The 18,351-nt window shown below is 47.1% G+C and overlaps 1 protein-coding gene across 7 annotated transcripts in view; it reads left to right on the top strand.

The window, feature by feature from the left end:
- PRKCE (protein kinase C epsilon) overlaps nt 1-18,351 on the top strand; it is a 517,695-nt gene that overhangs the window by 405,937 nt on the left and 93,407 nt on the right. The gene's annotated exons all lie outside the window — the stretch shown is intronic.

Genomic DNA, 18,351 nt, shown 5'->3' with positions numbered 1-18,351 from the left:
TAATGAACTCATTTATTTTTGAGTGAGAATGCTAAATGACTCAAAAGCAAAACTTGGGGGGGAAAAAATCTTTAAGAGAGAAGATATCCTGGCCCAAAAATCCCATCAAAGCATTTCCACTTTGATTGCTGACCTTTGACCTACATGCAGAAAGTTCGCTGTCAAGTACCAAGCAAATCCTGGAAAATTGAACTTTATTTCAAAATGCAATTCTCTCTCTTGGTTTCACCAAGACCAGCTGGGTAGCTCATTAATGTAAAAAGTGCTTTCAAAATTGGAAGGGCAACATACATGTTAACTATTCTCAACAGTCATAAAATCGGTGTCTTTTAATTTAACCCCCCACTTCTGCACAATGGGCAGGAACTCCACCGATTGGCCCAGCTGCCCACCACAGTAAGGTTTAGTGTTTTGCTGAGGGGCAAGTGGGGGAAAGCCAGGTCAATTAAGTACGATTTTCTGTTCTTTCTCTGACTAGCTGGGGGACTTTAGGGCAGCACCATGATGATTCCTTTGAGCCTCATTTTCCTCATCTGTGAAATGGGGACAACATTCATTACCTGCTTCATTCAGTCATTGTCCTCAGCCTTAAAGTCCTAAAGGGTGTTAGAAAAGTGGCAAAGTCCTGCCGTGTGGTTTTTTTGTGTTTTGTAGTCCCCTGTCAGTTTCCCACTTCCCGGGATTCATCACCCCCATTAGGGACCCATATGGGGTTCACCGCATTCAGCGTCTCACCAGCACCCCTCTGCCAGCACCTCACACCAAACAGATGGCTTTCTGAGCCATGGTCTCAAGCTCAGCACAGAGGTCAGTGGCAGGGGCAGGTTCACCCCGGGTTGCCATCGGCCAGGTTGTCCTTGACACTTTTGTTCCCTGACACTTGGCTTTTCTCTAGGGTGAGGCAGGTGACAGCTGCAGGTGATCTGCTCTGCATGGGGGTTTTGGTGGTGGTGAAGGAAACCAGCATTGAAAAGGGGAGCTTTTCCTTTCAGTAGGAAAGACATTGGACTTTGAACACAAAAGAGCCTGGTCAGGGACCTCAGAGCCTTTTCCAGCTGGGGAAATTGTGCTCCTCCTGCAAGATCCAACTCCGCGTGACTCTTGCCTTCTCACTTCTCCTTCCCAGAGAGAATCCACTCTCCCCCTTTCACACCTCCACAGGGCACAAGTCATGGAGTATAATAGCGGGGCCTCTATCCTCTGACTCTCCAGTGATGCCTGATGTCTGACCTGTACAGGAGGAACTCAGTAGAGATTCTAAAAACAGGTTAGTTTGGCTCTTCTTGCCGTCTAGAATCCCAAAGACCTTCCTTGACGTCACCTAATAGAGAGGTCTTGACTGTCACAGTCAGTTGGAAGGATAGGAAGAGGAGACAAGGCCCTTCTTTGCCCATCTGGACTGAGTTTGGGGCGGGAATGTCTGTCCAGGCCCATCCTTCCTGGGGCTGAGTAGAAACTCACCCTGTCCTTTGCCCTATTTAGTGTATCCAGGGTTCTCAGGGTTTCTGTGGAGAAGTTTCCCAGCCAGTGACTAGTTCTAGAATGCGCTTGGAGTATGATGGAACCCGGGGCCCCCAGATCAGTGTTACCGCGCTTCCTTCCAGTCCCGGCAATATAGGCAGCCTAGCCCTCATGGAGGCCTACACATCCCCTAAGCCTCTGTTGACTTAAAATGGTCCTAGGGAGGGCGGGATAGGGTAGCGTGTACCGTGCAAAGCCCTTTACACACATATTTTGCAATTAACTGTGAGTCCAGGTCTAGAGGAGCTGTACTGGCTTAAGCCTGAACTATTCCTGAGAAGTCCGCTGGCGGTCAAAGCTGGAAGGCCAGCTCTGAGCAGTGAGCTAATGCAAGTTTTATACCTGTCCCAGGAAGTACCTTCTGGTTTCCTTGTGGCCATGGGAAAGTACTCTGCCTTGATTCCTCAGGGGTCACCAAGGGTGGGGGGACCTCACCTCCACTTTTCTGCTATCAACTCTCCTGAGTGCCCCCTGTTCTAGAAGGCCTATCTTGATCTCCCTCATGGGTTTCCTTCTGCCCAGTTGCTCATGCTTCACCTCAGCTTAGCTCTTGAGGACAGACCATGTCCTGCTCTGCGATTCGTGTCTTGTGACTTTCCCTTCAGGACTCTATAGGCCCCTGGGGCAAAGGCCAGGCCCTTTAGCCTGTTGCTGGCTGCAAGTGCCATCATTGAGGCAGCAAAGGCTGCAGGGCAAAACCGGCCCGTGACCGATGGGAAACTTCACGCCCCAGGGTCTTGGGGCTTGGCCTTTCCTGCACGGCCTCCTGTTGCTCCCTCAACTGCCCTGTTGACAGGGCTGGCTTAGGGGAGCTCATTGCCTGGGACACACATCCCCCAATCTGTAAAGTCACTTCCCTTAAGTCATGTTTGTCTTTCACAAGAAAAGGGCTGAAGCAGGAGTTTAAGAAGCGCTGCCACTAGGGCTCCAGGCCAGGTAATCTCTGAGGAGCAGTTTTGCGATTGTTGAGTTTATGCAATTTAAGTCAACAGTCTTCCTTCTAATCCCCAAGGTGTGAGAAGCTGTCCGAGCGCTATTTGCTGGGCCTCCCTGCATGCCTATACTAGGGCACACCTAGGCCCGGGTCCTGCTCCCTGAGGGGTGTCTCATTTCTGTAATCACTCCAGGCTTAATGGCTTTCAGCTTTGGGGGTTACAGTGGAGAGAAAGCAATATTTCTGGGCTTTGGGTCTCCTTTCCTGCCTTTCTGCCTCCTCTCGGTCCTCCTTGTTCCCCTGTGAGCTGAGTGGATTACAGAATGCTAGGTGTGACCTTGAGGGTAGGTTTTCCTCTCCCTCCTTTCCCTGGCCCCTTGGTGAGGATCCAAACTGAGGGCCATTTCAGGACACTAATGCCATGGCCCAGAGAGAACATGATGTGGTGGATCTTTGGTTGTGTTTTGGTTTTTAAGATTTTATTTATTTATTAGAGAGAGAGAGAGAAAGAGCCCGAGCAGGGGAGGAGCAGAGAGAAAGGAGGAAGTCAACTCCCCTGCTAAGCAGCAAGCCCAACGCAGGACTCGATCCCAGAACCCTGGGATCATGACCTGAGCCAAAAGCAGTCACTTAACTGACTAAATCACCCAGGTCCCCCAGATCTTTGGTTGTTGTTTGTTTTGTTTTTGTTTTCCGTCTTGTCCTGGGAGTAATTTGGGGCAAGCTGGCACGTTTTGGGTGTGCCTTCTTCCATTTCTGTTTCTTTTTATCAAGCCTCACTGTTTTTCCCAGGAAAAGAAGACAAAAAACAAAACCAGTGATTTTTCTCATTGCCCGCCACGGGTGGAAGTACCTCCTGAGCTGTGGTCTGAGAAGTGCCCTAGAGGCCCCAACGCTTAATGATCCTCTTCTCTGCTCCCCTCCCTGCACTTCCGCGTCCTGTGCCCGCTGGGAGAGGAAGGGGCATGAGGGGTCTCGGTGTCATGTCAGGTAGGATGCGGCTTTCTTAGGCCAGCCGGCAAATAAACCCTGAGATTATTTGAGGTCCTCCTGCAGAAACGAAGATGATAACGAATCCTCCTTGCTCTTCCCATTCTCAAAACACCTCCAGCTGCTATCATGTGATGCTCAGGTGTGACATTCCCAGCCAGGGTACCAGGAGGGGGTGTCAGGCAAGCCGTAACAGGACTCCTTCTGTCCATAATGGGGCCAGCCCTGGGGCAGCCTGGAGTGGCGGGACCTAGGGCTTGTGGTTCCTGGTGGCAGGGAGCTTTCCTGACATCTCAGTGTCCCATACATGCTTCACTTTCTCTCTGGGCCTCTGTGGTAGAGGTTGGGATGCTATGAACAGGGCAGGTAGCTTTATCTTGCTGACACAGAGGGGGATACTGAGGGTCACTTGTGTAGCCCGAGGCTTGGCTCTACGCCTGGATGCCAGGCAGCTCCCTGGCTGTTTTCTTCCCAGCTATTCATTCAAAGGTGGCTCTATCTGATCTCTCTTGGGGAATCTGGAATCTGCTTCCTGGATCTTGTACCCTATGAAGTCATACTGCATGTCATTACTTTTTCTTTCTCTCTCTCTCTCTTTTTTTATTATTATGTTAGTCATCATACAGTAGTACATCATTAGTTTTTAATGTAGTGTCCCATGATTCATTGTTTGCGTATAACACCCAGTACTCATTGTAGTGCCTGCTCTCCTTGATACCCATCACCAGGCTGACCCACCCCACTCCCCCTCCTGTCCTAAACCCTCAGTTTGTTTCCCAGAGTCCGTAGTCTCTCCTGGTTCATCTCCATCTCTGATTTCTGCCCGCCTTTCATTTTTCCCTTCCTTCTGCTAATGTCCTCCATGCTATTCCTTATGCTCCACATATAAGTGAAACCATATGATAATTGACTCTCTCTGCCTGACTTATTTCACTCAGCATGATCTCTTCCAGTCCCTCCATGTCGATACAAATGGTGGGTATTCATCCTTTCTGATGGCTGAGGAATATTCCATTGTATATATGGACCACATCTTCTTTATCCATTCATCTGTTGAAGGGCATCTCGGCTCTTTCCGTAGCTTGGCTATTGTGGACATTGCTGCTATGAACATTGGGGTGCATGTGCCCCTTCTTTTCACTACATTTGTATCTTTGGGGTAAATACCCAGTAGTGCAGTTGCTGGGTCATAAGGTAGCTCCATTTTTAACTTTTTGAGGAATCTCCAGCCTGCATTCCCACCAACAGTGTAAGAGGGTTCCCCTTTCTCCACATCCTCTCCAACACATGTTGCTTACTGTCTTGTTAAATTTGGCCATTAATGGATGATGAACCTTTTTTTCTGTGTCTGTTGGCCATTCATATGTCTTCTTTGGAGATGTGTCATTTCTTGGGGACTGTTCCATCTCTTTGGTGTTTTACCACGTGTGCATATTGTTTTCTTTCTTTCTTTCTTAAGGCTTCACTGAAGTCAGTTGAGCAACAAGTCCCCAGGGATGATTTCTGGTGCATGGAGGGAGAGGAGAAAAGCCTTGTAATCGATGGTTTTGTCTCTTCTGCCATGATCCCCTCATCACTTCTGTAGTTGAGCGTACCTAAGGGTTGACCTCTTTCAGAAGTTGCTGTGTATGATCCTGTATGTAGAAAACATGGAGAAATACACACACATAAAGACCATACTAGATCTAGTGAAAGCAAGGAGGAAGGGCACGGGATGCAAGCTCCGTCTACGGTAATGAATTGTATCTCTGTGTACCAAGAGTGAGCAAACCAAAAGTGCAGTTAAGGAAGTTCTATTTACCATGGCATCTGGAATGATTAAATGTTCAAGCGTAAATTTAATAAAAGAAGCTAAAGACTTACAGACTAAAAAATACAAAACTTGCTTGGAAAAATTAAGGAGGAGCTAAATAAATGAAAAAACAGACCCTACCGATGGGTTAGGAAACTCGGTATTATTAAAATGGTATTTCTTCCCACCTTGGTCTACATGTTCAGCACAATTCCTATCAAAATGCCAGCATGCCTCTTTGTAGACATCGATAATCTGATCTTTAAATTCATATGGAAACTCAAAGGACTTGGATTAGCCAGAAGAATCTTGAAAAAAATCATCAGGTGAAAGATGCACACTTCTTCATGTCACAGCTTTCTCTAAAGCTACAGTAATCAAAACAGTGTGGTGCTAGCAGAAGACTGGGCCTGCGCCTCCATGGAACACAGGGGAGAGTCCAGAAATAAACCCCCGCATTTGCAGCAAACTGATTATTGGCAAGAGTGACAAGACCACTCAGTGGGGGAAAGGATCATCTTTTCAGCAAACGGAGCACGGACATTTGGAGCCTTCTCCCACACCTTCCACTAAGATCCACTTGAGGTGACTTATAAACCTAAATGTCCAACCTCTGGCTTCCTGTGCAGTCACCAGGATGAGGACATCAGAGGCTGGGGACTATGGCCAAAGAGGTACACGCAGGAGTGGAAGGTTATCCTTCTGCTGAGAACTTCAGTGATTTCACAGAAATAACTGGATGGGAGGATCAGGAGGGGAAACCTCCTGAGAGGCACTTCTCGGGGGAGGAAGCAGGAACCCTCACTGTCCTGATTGGAAGCAGACTGAGAAATTCAGACCTACTAAGGAATCTTATTATGATGCACGGGAGCTTCCTTTTTGGTGTAAAATAGCTCCTTCTTATTTCAAATGCTTTTTCTTATTTTTTATTTCCTGTGAGTAGCTCTACCTGCCCCCCTCACGCTCATAGCCCCCTGGTGAGATAAGGACAGCATTTCCATGATCTGCGTTTTAGCTTACACTTCGTGCTTGCCTTGTGTGAGGCTCTGCCCTAGGCACTTGACAGATTACACACTCGCTGGATTCTTATGCTGCTCGAGGAGGTGGGGGCTGTCCTCAGGCCCATTTTACAGATGAGGAGATTGAGGCAACTGTGGTTTGGTGACTTGCAGCTGGGAAGGTGCAGAGGGATGGGATGCTGCTGTCCCCAAATCCTCTCTTCAATGGTTAAGACAGAAATGAACAGCAGTGAGTGCATTTAGGTGTTTCTAGATTTTAGATTATTTCCTCTTGAGTGGCTATTCATTAAGAACTTTTTACTAGGTATTATGAGTAACTATTTCCTTATTTAAAAACAACAACAACAACAACAAAACCAACTCCACACAAGCATGAAGTTAGAGTTGGTCCTCCTCACACTGTCCTTCCAGTGGGTGGCAGCAGGGCTGACATTCCCTTTTCTCCTTCCTAAAAATGGCTCTCAAGCCTTTTATGTTAGTGGTGGAATTCGTGTTGTTGCTAATGAGGAAACCCAAGTATACGAAGGCACTTCCGCTCTGACCGAAAGATGGGGGCTTTGGCGCTGTCTTGATTCTTCTTGCTGCCAAAGAGATCACCTCAGCTTGGAGGCCTAGCTGGTTGATTGTGGCTTACGGCAGTCGAAGGGTGGTTGCCACAGGGAATGTGAGGCTAAAGCTGCTGGGGGCCGGCTGGCCTCTCTCCCTCCTCATGGAGCCTCCCAGCCTCTCTCTGTGGCCTCCCAGTGTGGGTTGACTTGGGCTTCCAGACAGTATGGTGGCCCCAGGGCAGGCGCGCTAGCTGAAGATTTCAAGAGAGAACATTCCAGTGAACAATGTGGGAGCTGCATTGTCATCTATCATTAACCTCAGGAGTCACATTGCATCCCGTCTGCCACAGAAGCCCACCCAGTTTCAAGGGGCACATGGAAAGAGAAATTGGCAGCAGTCTAGAAAACACACCATCTTCTTCCCACCCGGCTTCTCCTGACGGAGGACTCTTTAAAACATAGTTTATGAAGTTACTGGGGTAAAGTCTTGGGCGGTGAGTGAGGCTGAGGAGAAGAACAGAAAGATTGTCTTTTCAAGCTCTTTTTCAAATTGCTGAATGACTTGACTCTGTGACCTTGTGTTTTTGTTGTTTTGTTTGCGTTTGTGTTTTTCACTCAAGCATTTGGAAGTTCAGTGTGTTCCTCCACAAAAATGGAGACTTGGATATAGCTTCCCTGCCTCCCTGGCCAAGCTGTTGGGAGGATCAGAAGAGCAACCACTTGTGAAACCATCAGAATATAAAAATATCCCCCTTCGGATTATTCACAGCGACTTCTCTTACATTGGCCGAAACACAGAAGAGGCAAAGGCCCCTCGCTGGCCGATCGACGATGACATGCAAGAGTTCGAGTCATACCTCAAGAGTTACCTCTAACCCTGTTCCTTCTCCACAGCCCCTTCTTCGCCCTCACTTTTTGGATGAATTCGTTCCCTTCTCAGCACTTCGCTGTTGGAGCCGGAAGGGACCTCGGAGACTCTGCAGTTGAATTCCCGTGAGGGAAAGTGGCCTGCGACAGCTCACACAGATGTTAGGCCAGGCTGGAGGGACAATAATGGTTTGCAGTGTCTGTAGGGCTCAGGTGACTTCAGCTTTCTGTCCTGACAGGACACAAACACCCTGGCCTAAGTGGCCTATGGCAGGTCAGGACAAGAGGAGGTCAGCGGGCCATTTGGTCCCCCCAGCCTCTGGAAAACCGGAATAGCACTGGCTGGGATCCAGATGCCCATTGTGTGGGGATGGGATGAAATGTTTCTAAAGGAACTGGCTCATTGTTTGGGATGCTAAATATTTATCCAACCAAACCAGACTTCAACTGAAGAAGCCAAAGGGTCTGAATTTTAGATGCCACAAACCTGGCTTGGAGGGAACAGACTGTGGGGAAGGAAAGAGAAGAGTGGTTTTCAGTCAAAAATTGTGATCGAGATGTTAATTCAGGACACAGTCTGCATGGTGAGAGGAGGGTTGGGCTCTCACCAAAGCAGGACAGACCCAGGGGCTTCTCATTTTTCTAGATGTTCCTGATAGCCCGATGATTCACCAGATACCATGGGTTCGGTCATACTGAATGATTCTTTATTCTGTTACTTAAAAGCGACACTTCTACATAACATAAGATATTATGAATGCCTATTTGCCTGCACTTTAGTTGCTCCTTTGGCCAGTAAAGTTCTCTTCTGCGGCTCCTCGAGAACAGTGGCCACAGCCCATAGAGTGTGCTCCTTGTCACCCAGGGTGTTCCTTGTCATTCAGACCCTTAAGTAAGCAGCGCAGTCATAAGTGATTGGTTAGTCTGCAGCATGACCGATCCAGAATCTGACTCAGAAACATTCATCTTCAAGACCATGGGGATTCATCTTGCTTTTGTAGGGATTAGTGGTTTTGCTAATGTTCCCGAGCAGATGGATGCGAGAGGCATTCGCTCCTTTGTGGGATTCCCTACCATTCCTGTGCATGTTGACATTCTCTGAGCCCAGGGTCTGGCTCGGGCCACCTGCTCGCTACTTGATGCGCTCACTTAAAACAGTATCTAAATTAGTTTTCAAATAAATGAAAATTCAAGAGGTGTTTGAACGTTTCAGAGATGAACCAACAAGAGTGTTTCTTCCTGCTAATTTGACTTTTCCTTACTGCCTTTATGCTTCAGGTCTCATGTGTGCACTATTACCACATATGTGGGGAAAATGAAAACCTTACAAGAACTTAAATTTAAGGCCTAAAGAAAATAATAGGCGTTGAAGTAACTGAATGTGAATTATTCTGCGTTTTGTTAAAGAACAGCAGAACCTATCGTGGGCTTTGAGTTGGATGCTGTTAAGTGTCGAGAGTAGTTTTGCTGTAACCCTTCCCTAAGGAACATACCATTTCAACTTAGGAGTCCATGTTCAGCCCCCCAAAACTGAAGTTAATGATGTGAATGAGGAAGCAATTTCATGTTTGCTCAGGCTCCCTTTCACGAGTGCCGCCTGGACATAGAGAGGAGACCCTGCTCAGGGTTTCTGGATACCTGTTGTGTGAGAGACTTGGGGTGGGCGAAGCCGTGGAACATTAAGTCCCAGAGTTCTGTCACCCTGTGGGAAGCCCACATGCACCCCAGAACCGAGCCAGCCCCTGAGGTGGGGAGAAAAGCAGTGTCTGGTGTTCTCTCACAGTAGTTTCTTGAGGCAGGCCCTTCCTTTGGGGCCGCTTGGTTGCAGTGGGCTGCTGGAAGCAGGGTTCTGGAGCATTCTGTATGCTTGTAGGATGTTCAGGCCTGCTCACAATGATCGCCTCTGCATCTGTGTCCATCCCGGTGACCCAAAGAACTCTCTTGAGTCCTATCAATGTTAGAGTCAGATTTTACTATTTTTTTCTTTAATTGTGTCCTAGTCATTCTAATTTTTTCCCTATAATTTATTTAGCATTGTTCTCTCTGGTTCAGAAAAGCAGTTGTCTTTGGTTCATTTTTGTTGTGCTGAAACCAGTGGCCTGCAACAGTTGCTTTCAGGCTATTTCTAGTAATGAAAACTTTCTTTAAAATGAAACCTGCAGAGCCGCTCACTGGATGAAATTATAAAAGGGGACACACACACACACACACACACACACACACACACATACCCCCGCTTTTATCCAAGTGAGCTGGGGAACCTGGGCTGGTATCTGATGGCTGGCCCCCACGGCTCCTCCTTGGCATCTGTGGTTCCTGGAGTGTCATTTTAAATCCCCTTTTAGTTGCTGGGGAAATCAGGACAGGCAATCCATATTTTCCAGAGACTAGCATCATGCTTGCTTTCCCAAGCACCTTTTCAGCATGTAGCTGTCATTCGTGCATGAACTATGTATTTCTTGCTCTCTTCCCAGATCTAAAGCACTGCGTCAGATGCTGGTGATGTGGAAGTGACTAAGATAGACGTGGCCCCTAGCCTCTCGCTGAGGAGAGGGTTTTAGGCTTTTGGGGATGAAATCTGCCCCAGTGCCTAGGCTTGTTTGCGTGTTCTGGCCACAGGTCATGCCTGTGGGCGCTCCTGGGGCGGATGTGTCTTACCCAATCTAGTCAGCCTCTTCACGCAAAGTGCTCCCCTTAGGAAGCCATGAGAAGCCCAGCATGCCAAGAAAGTCCCGCTGTGATTCCCAAACTATCCCTGGGAATCAGAGACCAGACACAAACTATGGGGATTGAGAGGTAAATAGAAGAGCTGGGCAGAATGATGGCTGAGGTTCTCTAATGATGGCTGAGGTTCTCTGTGATGTATTAAACTTTCTGTTTTATTTTGGATCCAGCCCTCCCCTCCCTTTCCCCACTTCACCACCCCTATGCTTTTAACCAGGAGGTGAAGGATAAAACCTCAGCTTACTCATGTAGGTTTTCCTGCACTTAAAAAATGGCACACAAATATTCAAGCATGACTCTCCTTTTGCTAAGTGTATTCTTGGAAACCACAGCAGAAAGTGGAGTGGGGGAAAGCGGATCTTTTTCCTGTTCTCTGCGCATCTCGTAGTTAACTGCTTTTGCCACTAGAGGGCGCTGATAGTTGGATTGAAGGGCCGACTGGGTGGGCCTTGAACTAGGGGATGCTAAGGAAATAGCAACTGGTTATTCATTTGATTGACTGAGGGCCAGAAAGAGCAAGCTGCATTGCTGAAAGGCTTGAGGCTTAGCCAGGTGATCGAACTGGTGATATTCTAGGAGAAGAAGTTTTGGAATTACCCCTGTTTCCAGCAATGCAGTACACTTTTGTTTATGAGCAAGGTCCTGAAGTTAAACAGGGGAAAAAAAAGGACAAAAAGTCGGGGGCAGAGCTGTGCTTTTCTTTTAAAAATAGATTCATAGAAGCATGTGTTTGTTTGTTCCTACTTGGTGTTTTTGTTTTACTTCTAAAATGAGAACAGCTGAAATAATTTCAGAATTGTCCTGGACTTCGGAACAGACTCCCAGACAGTCTCTGTGGTCTGGGCCCTCAAAAACCCACCTGACAAGGGCTAAAGCCCATCCTCGGAAAAAGCTATTTGAGGCTGTGTGAAGCAGCCCGAGTTTGTTTTCCCCTGCGTTTGAAAATGTAAGCCTAGCATGCTCCCAGGACGAGAACTCGAACTGTGACCCTCTCAGGGCCGGAAGGGTTTGCAGCTTTTTTCAGACACAGCCTCATCTCCATTCTTTCTGCTGTGGTGGTCTTCACTGGCCTCTCTTCTCCTGCCTAGATTAGAGCAGCAAGCATTTTCCTATCAAACTCATTGAAGATGCAAATTATGAAATAGCCCAGAGAGAGGGTGGAGGACTCATTTCTGATGACCTGACAGAACCCCCCTTCCCCTCGGAGCCCCAGGCAGTGTTAACCACAGGAGGTTGGAGTCCTTGAGTCCTTCATTCGCTAATTTTTGCCACACAGAAGAGCAGCTGACTGCCCTTACAGTAGTCTTCCTCCTCTGACACTCCCAGAATCACCTAAATACATCTATAAATGGAGTTCACATGAATGCCAGTTAATGATGTGTTTCTGAATACTGACTCCTGGGCAGCGTAGAACGGAGGGCTCCCTCAGAAAACAGTGGTGGAGGGTGATGGGAAGGACGTTTTGGCCACAAAGGCTTCAACTGTAGCCCCAGGGATTTAGATTACCATCAGCAGCCTGCCCCAGCAGCAAAGTCTGACTGAATGCTATCTCTCTTCTAGATTAGATAGAAAGAAGAATTGGGTCTGTTGTCCTGTGAGTTGGGGGACCTGCGGTGGTGGTGGCGGGGGTTGGGATCCTCTCTCTTTGGGCTCCTTAGTATTTATTACAGGGTTTTGCTACTTTATGCTCACGCGTCCCTCTTTGCTTGTGGAAGTCCCTGGCTTGAGGAATTTATGTTCCTTTGCATGGGATTGAGGGGGTGGGAAAGGGGAGGGGGGCTATTGTTGTTGACAGTGAGTTTAAGCCTTCTACAGATGTTGCTTTTCATTTCTAGCCAGAGTACAGAGGAGAAAGTGTTGACTTTCTAACTGGCAAGACCAGACTCAAGTTATTTGACCCTTGCACGTTTTTAACCCTTCAGAATATTCTGCTCAAGTTGTTCCAGCCTTCAGAGTTAGGATCTAAAGGAGAGGATAATAATTCTCCAGGTTTCTTTTATTTATAAAGGCAGGTAAAGGAGTCGGGGGGTTGATATAATTCTTGGCTTATTCAAACTGAAAAGCCTACTCTTGAGGGAAGAGAAAGGGGGACAACAACTGCCCAAGACCTGCTCCTGGGAAGAATGCTCTGCGTCTAGCATCCAGGGGGCGGGACACGTATCTGTGAATGAACAAAGCAACGCTTCCCTGAATGTCAAGGAAAAACAGTGTTTGGGGTTTGTCATAGTTGCTAGCATACTCTTGAAATAGTTTCTCTCCCAACACGTGAATGCCGGCGCCGCTCCTTGCGAAGACTTTTCTCTGATTCCACCAGTAGACCTTCCATCTTACTGTCTGTCCAGTGAAGCGTCACCGTCAGCAAGAGGACACAACCCTCTGGGGGAAATGATGTATTGTTCTTCTCATCTGGAGAGCTGAAGATTATTTGTGTGTGAAGACCTCAGTTCAGAGAAGATCTGTCATAACTAAGTTTGGAGAAATTACTTTTCAGATTTTAGCAGACTCCCTTTTACCTTCCGATTCTAGAATCGAGACACTTCTGACAGGTCTTTGCTTTATCATAATGATCAAGATCTGATGTCACTAAAAGGGCAGAAGCATACTCAAAAAAAGAACATTTAAATATTTTCCAATTGGAAAATTACCCTGAAATACCTTTATTATATTTCTAAACCATACATGATCACAGGTGCTTTGAGTCATGCTGCTAATTCCAGGAAGGTGTTTGCACAAGTTGAGAAAGCAGAAGGGGCCAGTCGCCACATGCTGTAGCTGATGGCATTCTCTCCTTGGAAGCCAAGGGCCCCTTGCCTTATGCACATGGGGCTGCTGGAATGCCGCTCCCGAATTTGCCATTACTGTCTCTTCTGAGACTGTATTGATCCCTTCCCTGGCTCCAACCCTTTTGCAAAGACCCCCCAGCAGCCTTCCAGAAATTGCTGTTTCACACACATTCCGAAGGGCCACATGCAGAGAGCTCAGCCACCATTTTAACCTTGGCATTCCCCTTGAGTGATTAGAGGAATAGCAGGCTGGGTCCTAGAGGAAGGACATGGAAGTGGTAAGGGGCCTCAGGGACTCATGGGGAGATGAGCTAGTCCTGTACAAGATCAAGCAAGGGGGAGGTATCTATAAACTCCCTTTCCTGTGTTGTGTTGTTTCCCCTTTGTCTCTGCCTGAATACTACCCATTTGAGAACGGGCTTGGCTACAGTAACCCCAAAGAAAATACTGCGGTAGTAAGAGTCACCTACCTTTATATCCATCTTGATCTTCTTCCCTTCCTTTTCCCAAAAAAACTTATGAATGGAAGTAGATAAGCAGAGGTTGAATTGGCTAAGTCTGTCGCTTACCTCTTGATTTTCCAGTATCTGGGGGAAAGGGGCAAAAGACCACCTACTCTAACTAGAAATACTACACCTGTATTCATTGAACAACTTTCGATTACTCAGTGTATTGTATTCAGATAAACTATGAAAATAAGTGATTTCTAGGGCTCAGGGCATTGTCTGTGAACTGTTCTGCCTGTGTCTCATAAATTTTCCATTTGGATGATCAGAGCAGGGTGGAAGTTTTTTAGGCTACAGGCAGCTGTTGTCACTGGCTGACCCTGAGTTGTGAGTACATGGGAACTCTGCCCAGGGCTTCACAGCCTGGAGGAGAAGAACTAGCTCTCAGGGTTGGTGGGAGTTCCTGCTGGTTATTCTTCCTTCGGTGCCTCTGCTGTAACCAAGTTGGCAGAGTTTTATCTTATCCAAACAGAGATACACAGTGAAAGAAAACCAATTTGGGCAATTAAAATTGGTGGTAAATCTGTACTACATGGAATTTGTTCAGAAAAATGACATTATATTGCATGCTTGGATAGGAATTAGAACTGCTAACACCTTGGTGCCAAGGAGAGGTTCCTCAGAACCTTCTGAGATAAAAAGATTAGGGTAATTTTCATTAGCACAGTTGCTAAATAAATCGGGGCTGTCGAAGTACTTAACAGTTTGTGTTCTTGAGTTACATGTTTTTTGTGCTTTTGAATTGGCCATTAGCCGGCCAAGCAAGGCATTTCTTTTTACAGATAAAATTTCATTGCATTCCTGTTCAGGATGCTACAATATCATATTGGATCAAATGCCAAATGGATGGGGCATACCATATAACAAGGCCTTGTCCATCACGATAATTTGGTTCAAACAGTTCGGTCTCATGGAAAAGAATGGTATTGAAACATGTGGTCTAGAACCCTGAGGACCAGCCTGAGGTGGCCTCTGAGAGGTACCTGTGAGGTGGAGGCAAGAGGGCAGGGAGCTCTGTGCCCTCTTGCGGTCTTGCTCATCTCCACTGCACATTCAGCGGCTCTGCAGATCGAGACCTGGCCCACACGCTACAAGACGAAACACCAAGTACACGTTCAAGGGTAGACGCATCTTGGAGGTCTCCGAGAACAGAGATGGAGAATGAGCAGTGAGTGTTTCGGAGGCACACTGCCTTGTGTTTTGGTAAATGCACAGAAAATATCTGCTGAAAATGGGTGGGCATTTGTGAAATCAAGGTACCGAATGTAGAGTTAGCTGGGCAGAGCCCGAAGACTCCGAGATGCGGGAGAGCCCATCCTTATGAAGCCGGCACACTTCAAGATAGTCAGTTTTCCTCTGAGGGGGCAAACCAAGAATCTGACGTAGAGTAGAACAACAGTAAAAGTCATGTGAATCTGGAAATACACCTCTTTTCCAGGCATTTATTTAGCGTTTCCTGGCATTGGATTGTTTGTAGGTCGGTATTGCAAGAGAATGCACATTTTTTACATAATACTGTGGTTGGAAGCTGTGTTTCCTTACCAGTTCACAGATTATTTCACTAAGTAAGGAATTAGTCAGAAGGCAATTAAAAAGTCTTTTGTTTTCATTGTTCATAAGAGACTCTGGTGGTTTGCCTGCACTTGACATCATTGGTGGGCAGATCTCCCCTGTGGAATTCCTGAAAGAAGGGTCATGAACGTGTGTGAACTTTAGCTGGTCTGTACAGCATGAAGAGAAGTAATCTATTTGGGTGAGCCTCCTCCGTGATCAGCCGTCTAATATAAGCATACCCACTCTTCTACGTCCAGTGAAGGATTCAGAAAGAGGCCTTGGGAGCCACTCTGCAAACCAAGACCATAAAGCAAGGTTGAATTGGGTTGTCTGGAATCATGGTGCTCACCCACCTAGTAATTCAGATCATCTTAGCTGAGCAGAACCAAAATGATACTAATGCATTGACTGATAAGTCTAATTAATCTGTCATGATTTACTGATTGACTGTTATAGGCAAGGGATAAGTCCTGCTCTCGTGGACTGAAAAAGTGCAACTGAAGAAGTAGGCTAGAAGAAGAAAACTGAGTTAAATAACCCTTTCTGCACTAACAGAATATACCAGTGATAGAAGTTATAACATGCAGGATGTGATTAATCATCCCTTAATCTACTCTTAGGAGGTTTAAAGACTGCCATGAGTTCACCAGACCCAAGAGTTGCTGCCTTCATTGGAAAAGGCGTCGCCAAGGGGAAGGAGAGCAGGAAGTGTCTGGCACGTGGAGAGGAGGTGTGGGAAGCAGAGTTGCCTGGACGGTTCAGGAGTACTGAGAGCAAAGACTGGTTGTGAGATGAAGAGAAAGCAGCTCCAGTAGGAGGCAGCAAGAAAGATTGAAATTTAGATTACCACCAGACGGGGAAGGTCTACCACGAAGTCCTCAGAGCGCAAACCCTAGACTAGCAGGGGGGCCTGCTAGAAACGCAGACTCTCAGGTCCCAACCCGCACCCACAGACTCAGAATTTGGGGGTATGCATTCCAGGAATCTGTTTTTTAAAAAGGTGTCCCTTTGATTCCTCTGTGGGCTAAAGTTTGAAAAGCACCCCCAATCGAGAGTATGGACTTTGTTTCAAAAGTCTGTGGAGACCGTCTGAGGGCTCTGGAGTAGGGAAGTGGCACGTTGTCCAGGGAGCCAGCACACCAGGGCCTCGGGGCAGCGGTCTTCCACAGGTATGCCTCTTGAGTGTTCTCACTTATCATTCTCACTCACCTGCCCATCGCCACGTGTGCGATGAAACTGCTCCAGATTGCCAGGCATGGAACTGTGGGAGTCGAAGTCACAGAACTCCTCTTTGAAGTGGTTTCTGACGGCTGAGGGTAGGTCTCGTCTGGGTAGTGATGTGGTGCGCATCTATGGTATATTTCTATAAGTAGGGGTTTTATTGTAACATGTGTGCTTTGCAAAAAGTGACTAAAATCCACAGCAATAGCAAATACCTATATGGGGCTTTATAGTTTAAAACACAGTACGATGAACTGATTGGAACTGTGTCCATCACTGAGCCACATGCAGCCACCGAACGAAAGGAGGCCTGTGGTTGAAAAATTAGAGCAGATATTTTCCTTAACAGTTTTTTTTTTCCTAGACCAACCACCTGCCGAAGGATAAGCTATTTTAATTTTCTGTCAAGTAGCTACTTTCGAATCTAGATTCGCTAGCTGGGGAAGCCAATGCCTGTGTTTGTCTAAGTTCACACAGCCAGGAAGCAGCTGAGCTACAATTTGAACGTGGGCAGTCTGGGTCCAGAGGTGGAGCTAGGACTGTTATACCATGCAAGTGAGGGTGCGGGCAGAGAAAGCTACCAGAATGTCAAAAATTAAAAATAAAAATAAATTTAAAAAGTAACCCACTGACCAAGTATTGACAGAAAGACCTTGACTGTGGTCAAGTCATGCCACATTTCATTCAAGGTTCTCAAGCTCCCGAGTCATTTTTTTGAATCTGTTCAGGTAATGGATTTCTCCGTTTGAAAGAAACCAGCATCCTATCCAAATTAAAATTGTTGGCCCTCAGCCCGTGTGAGAGCTGCAACTCATCCTGAAATTCTCCCCTGGCTTGGTCTGTGCCGCCACCTTTCCAGGTCATTAAGAACGAAACGTTTAGGAACAGATTAAACACAGGCTGTTTGTGTTCTGCTTTTTGAGCACCCGTGCCTGTTTCATGCAGACTCCGTGGTGCTGGTCGGAGTCCGTGCCCCTAGGTTTCAGAAACAACACCTGCCGGGATTTAGCGCCTTCTTGCCATAGCACGGGCAGGCTTAAACAGTTCCTTGGAGAGGAACCTGTGCTATTACACCAAATATCGATCAGTCTATCTCACCACACTGCCTGGCATTCTGAGCGAACCTGCACAGAAGTACGGGGATCAAAGAACGTAATCATCAAAAACCCTCCTTTTGCGCTCTACCTGCCATCAAATGAAAGTATTAGTGAAGTGGTATGGAAATCCTCCTTAGGCTGCCTGCAGCCACCAGCCGTGCCACTTAGGATTTAAAACAACGCGGTTGAGTGTTCAGAATCCGCAGGATTGAGTTGTGTGCGCACGTTAGTGTATTATTTCCAAGTTGCCAGTTTCCCCCAGATTAGCACATTTTCGCTTCGGCTTTATTGAAGGAGTCAGGACATGAAAGGGGATTTAGCACCGTGGAGATGTCAACCACGCTTCCTTGCCGTCCTGGAGTGGCCGATTCGGTTCAAGGCAGCCATGCGTGTGAATCCACCAACAGGACCGTGGGACTCAAAGTCAAAAGCCAAGTGGGATTGATAGAAAGGAAAAGACAGAAGTACAGTGATGTAGCCCCAGGTGGGAACTTCAGGCCCTTGATTTAATGTCGTAGGGCCCTCACAGTTGCAAAGAACACATCATAGCCCAGTATCAGCGATACAGTAAGTGCTTTCTCGTGGAATGACTGGAACGGTGTGGATGAGCCCAGCTGGTGTTAAGTATGGCAGGGGTACAGCCAGGGGGCAGGAGACACAGCCCTGGTCACTCCAGGAGATGCCTCCTGTGGTGGAAAGCCGTGGTTTGTCATGAGAGCACGCTCTGCCGGTGAGAGTGCCAGGATGAAGGAAGGCTGGAGACCATTGGTTCAGGAATTTATGTTCTAGGATCCT

The sequence above is a fragment of the Mustela putorius genome, unplaced genomic scaffold (genome assembly GCF_011764305.1).
Source record: "Mustela putorius furo isolate JIRA1106 unplaced genomic scaffold, ASM1176430v1.1 tig00000224_pilon_pilon_pilon, whole genome shotgun sequence".
Classification (NCBI taxonomy): Eukaryota; Metazoa; Chordata; class Mammalia; order Carnivora; family Mustelidae; genus Mustela; species Mustela putorius.
The sequence above is the reverse complement of the archived record's forward strand: the minus strand, read 5'-3'. Positions and strand labels throughout refer to the sequence as shown.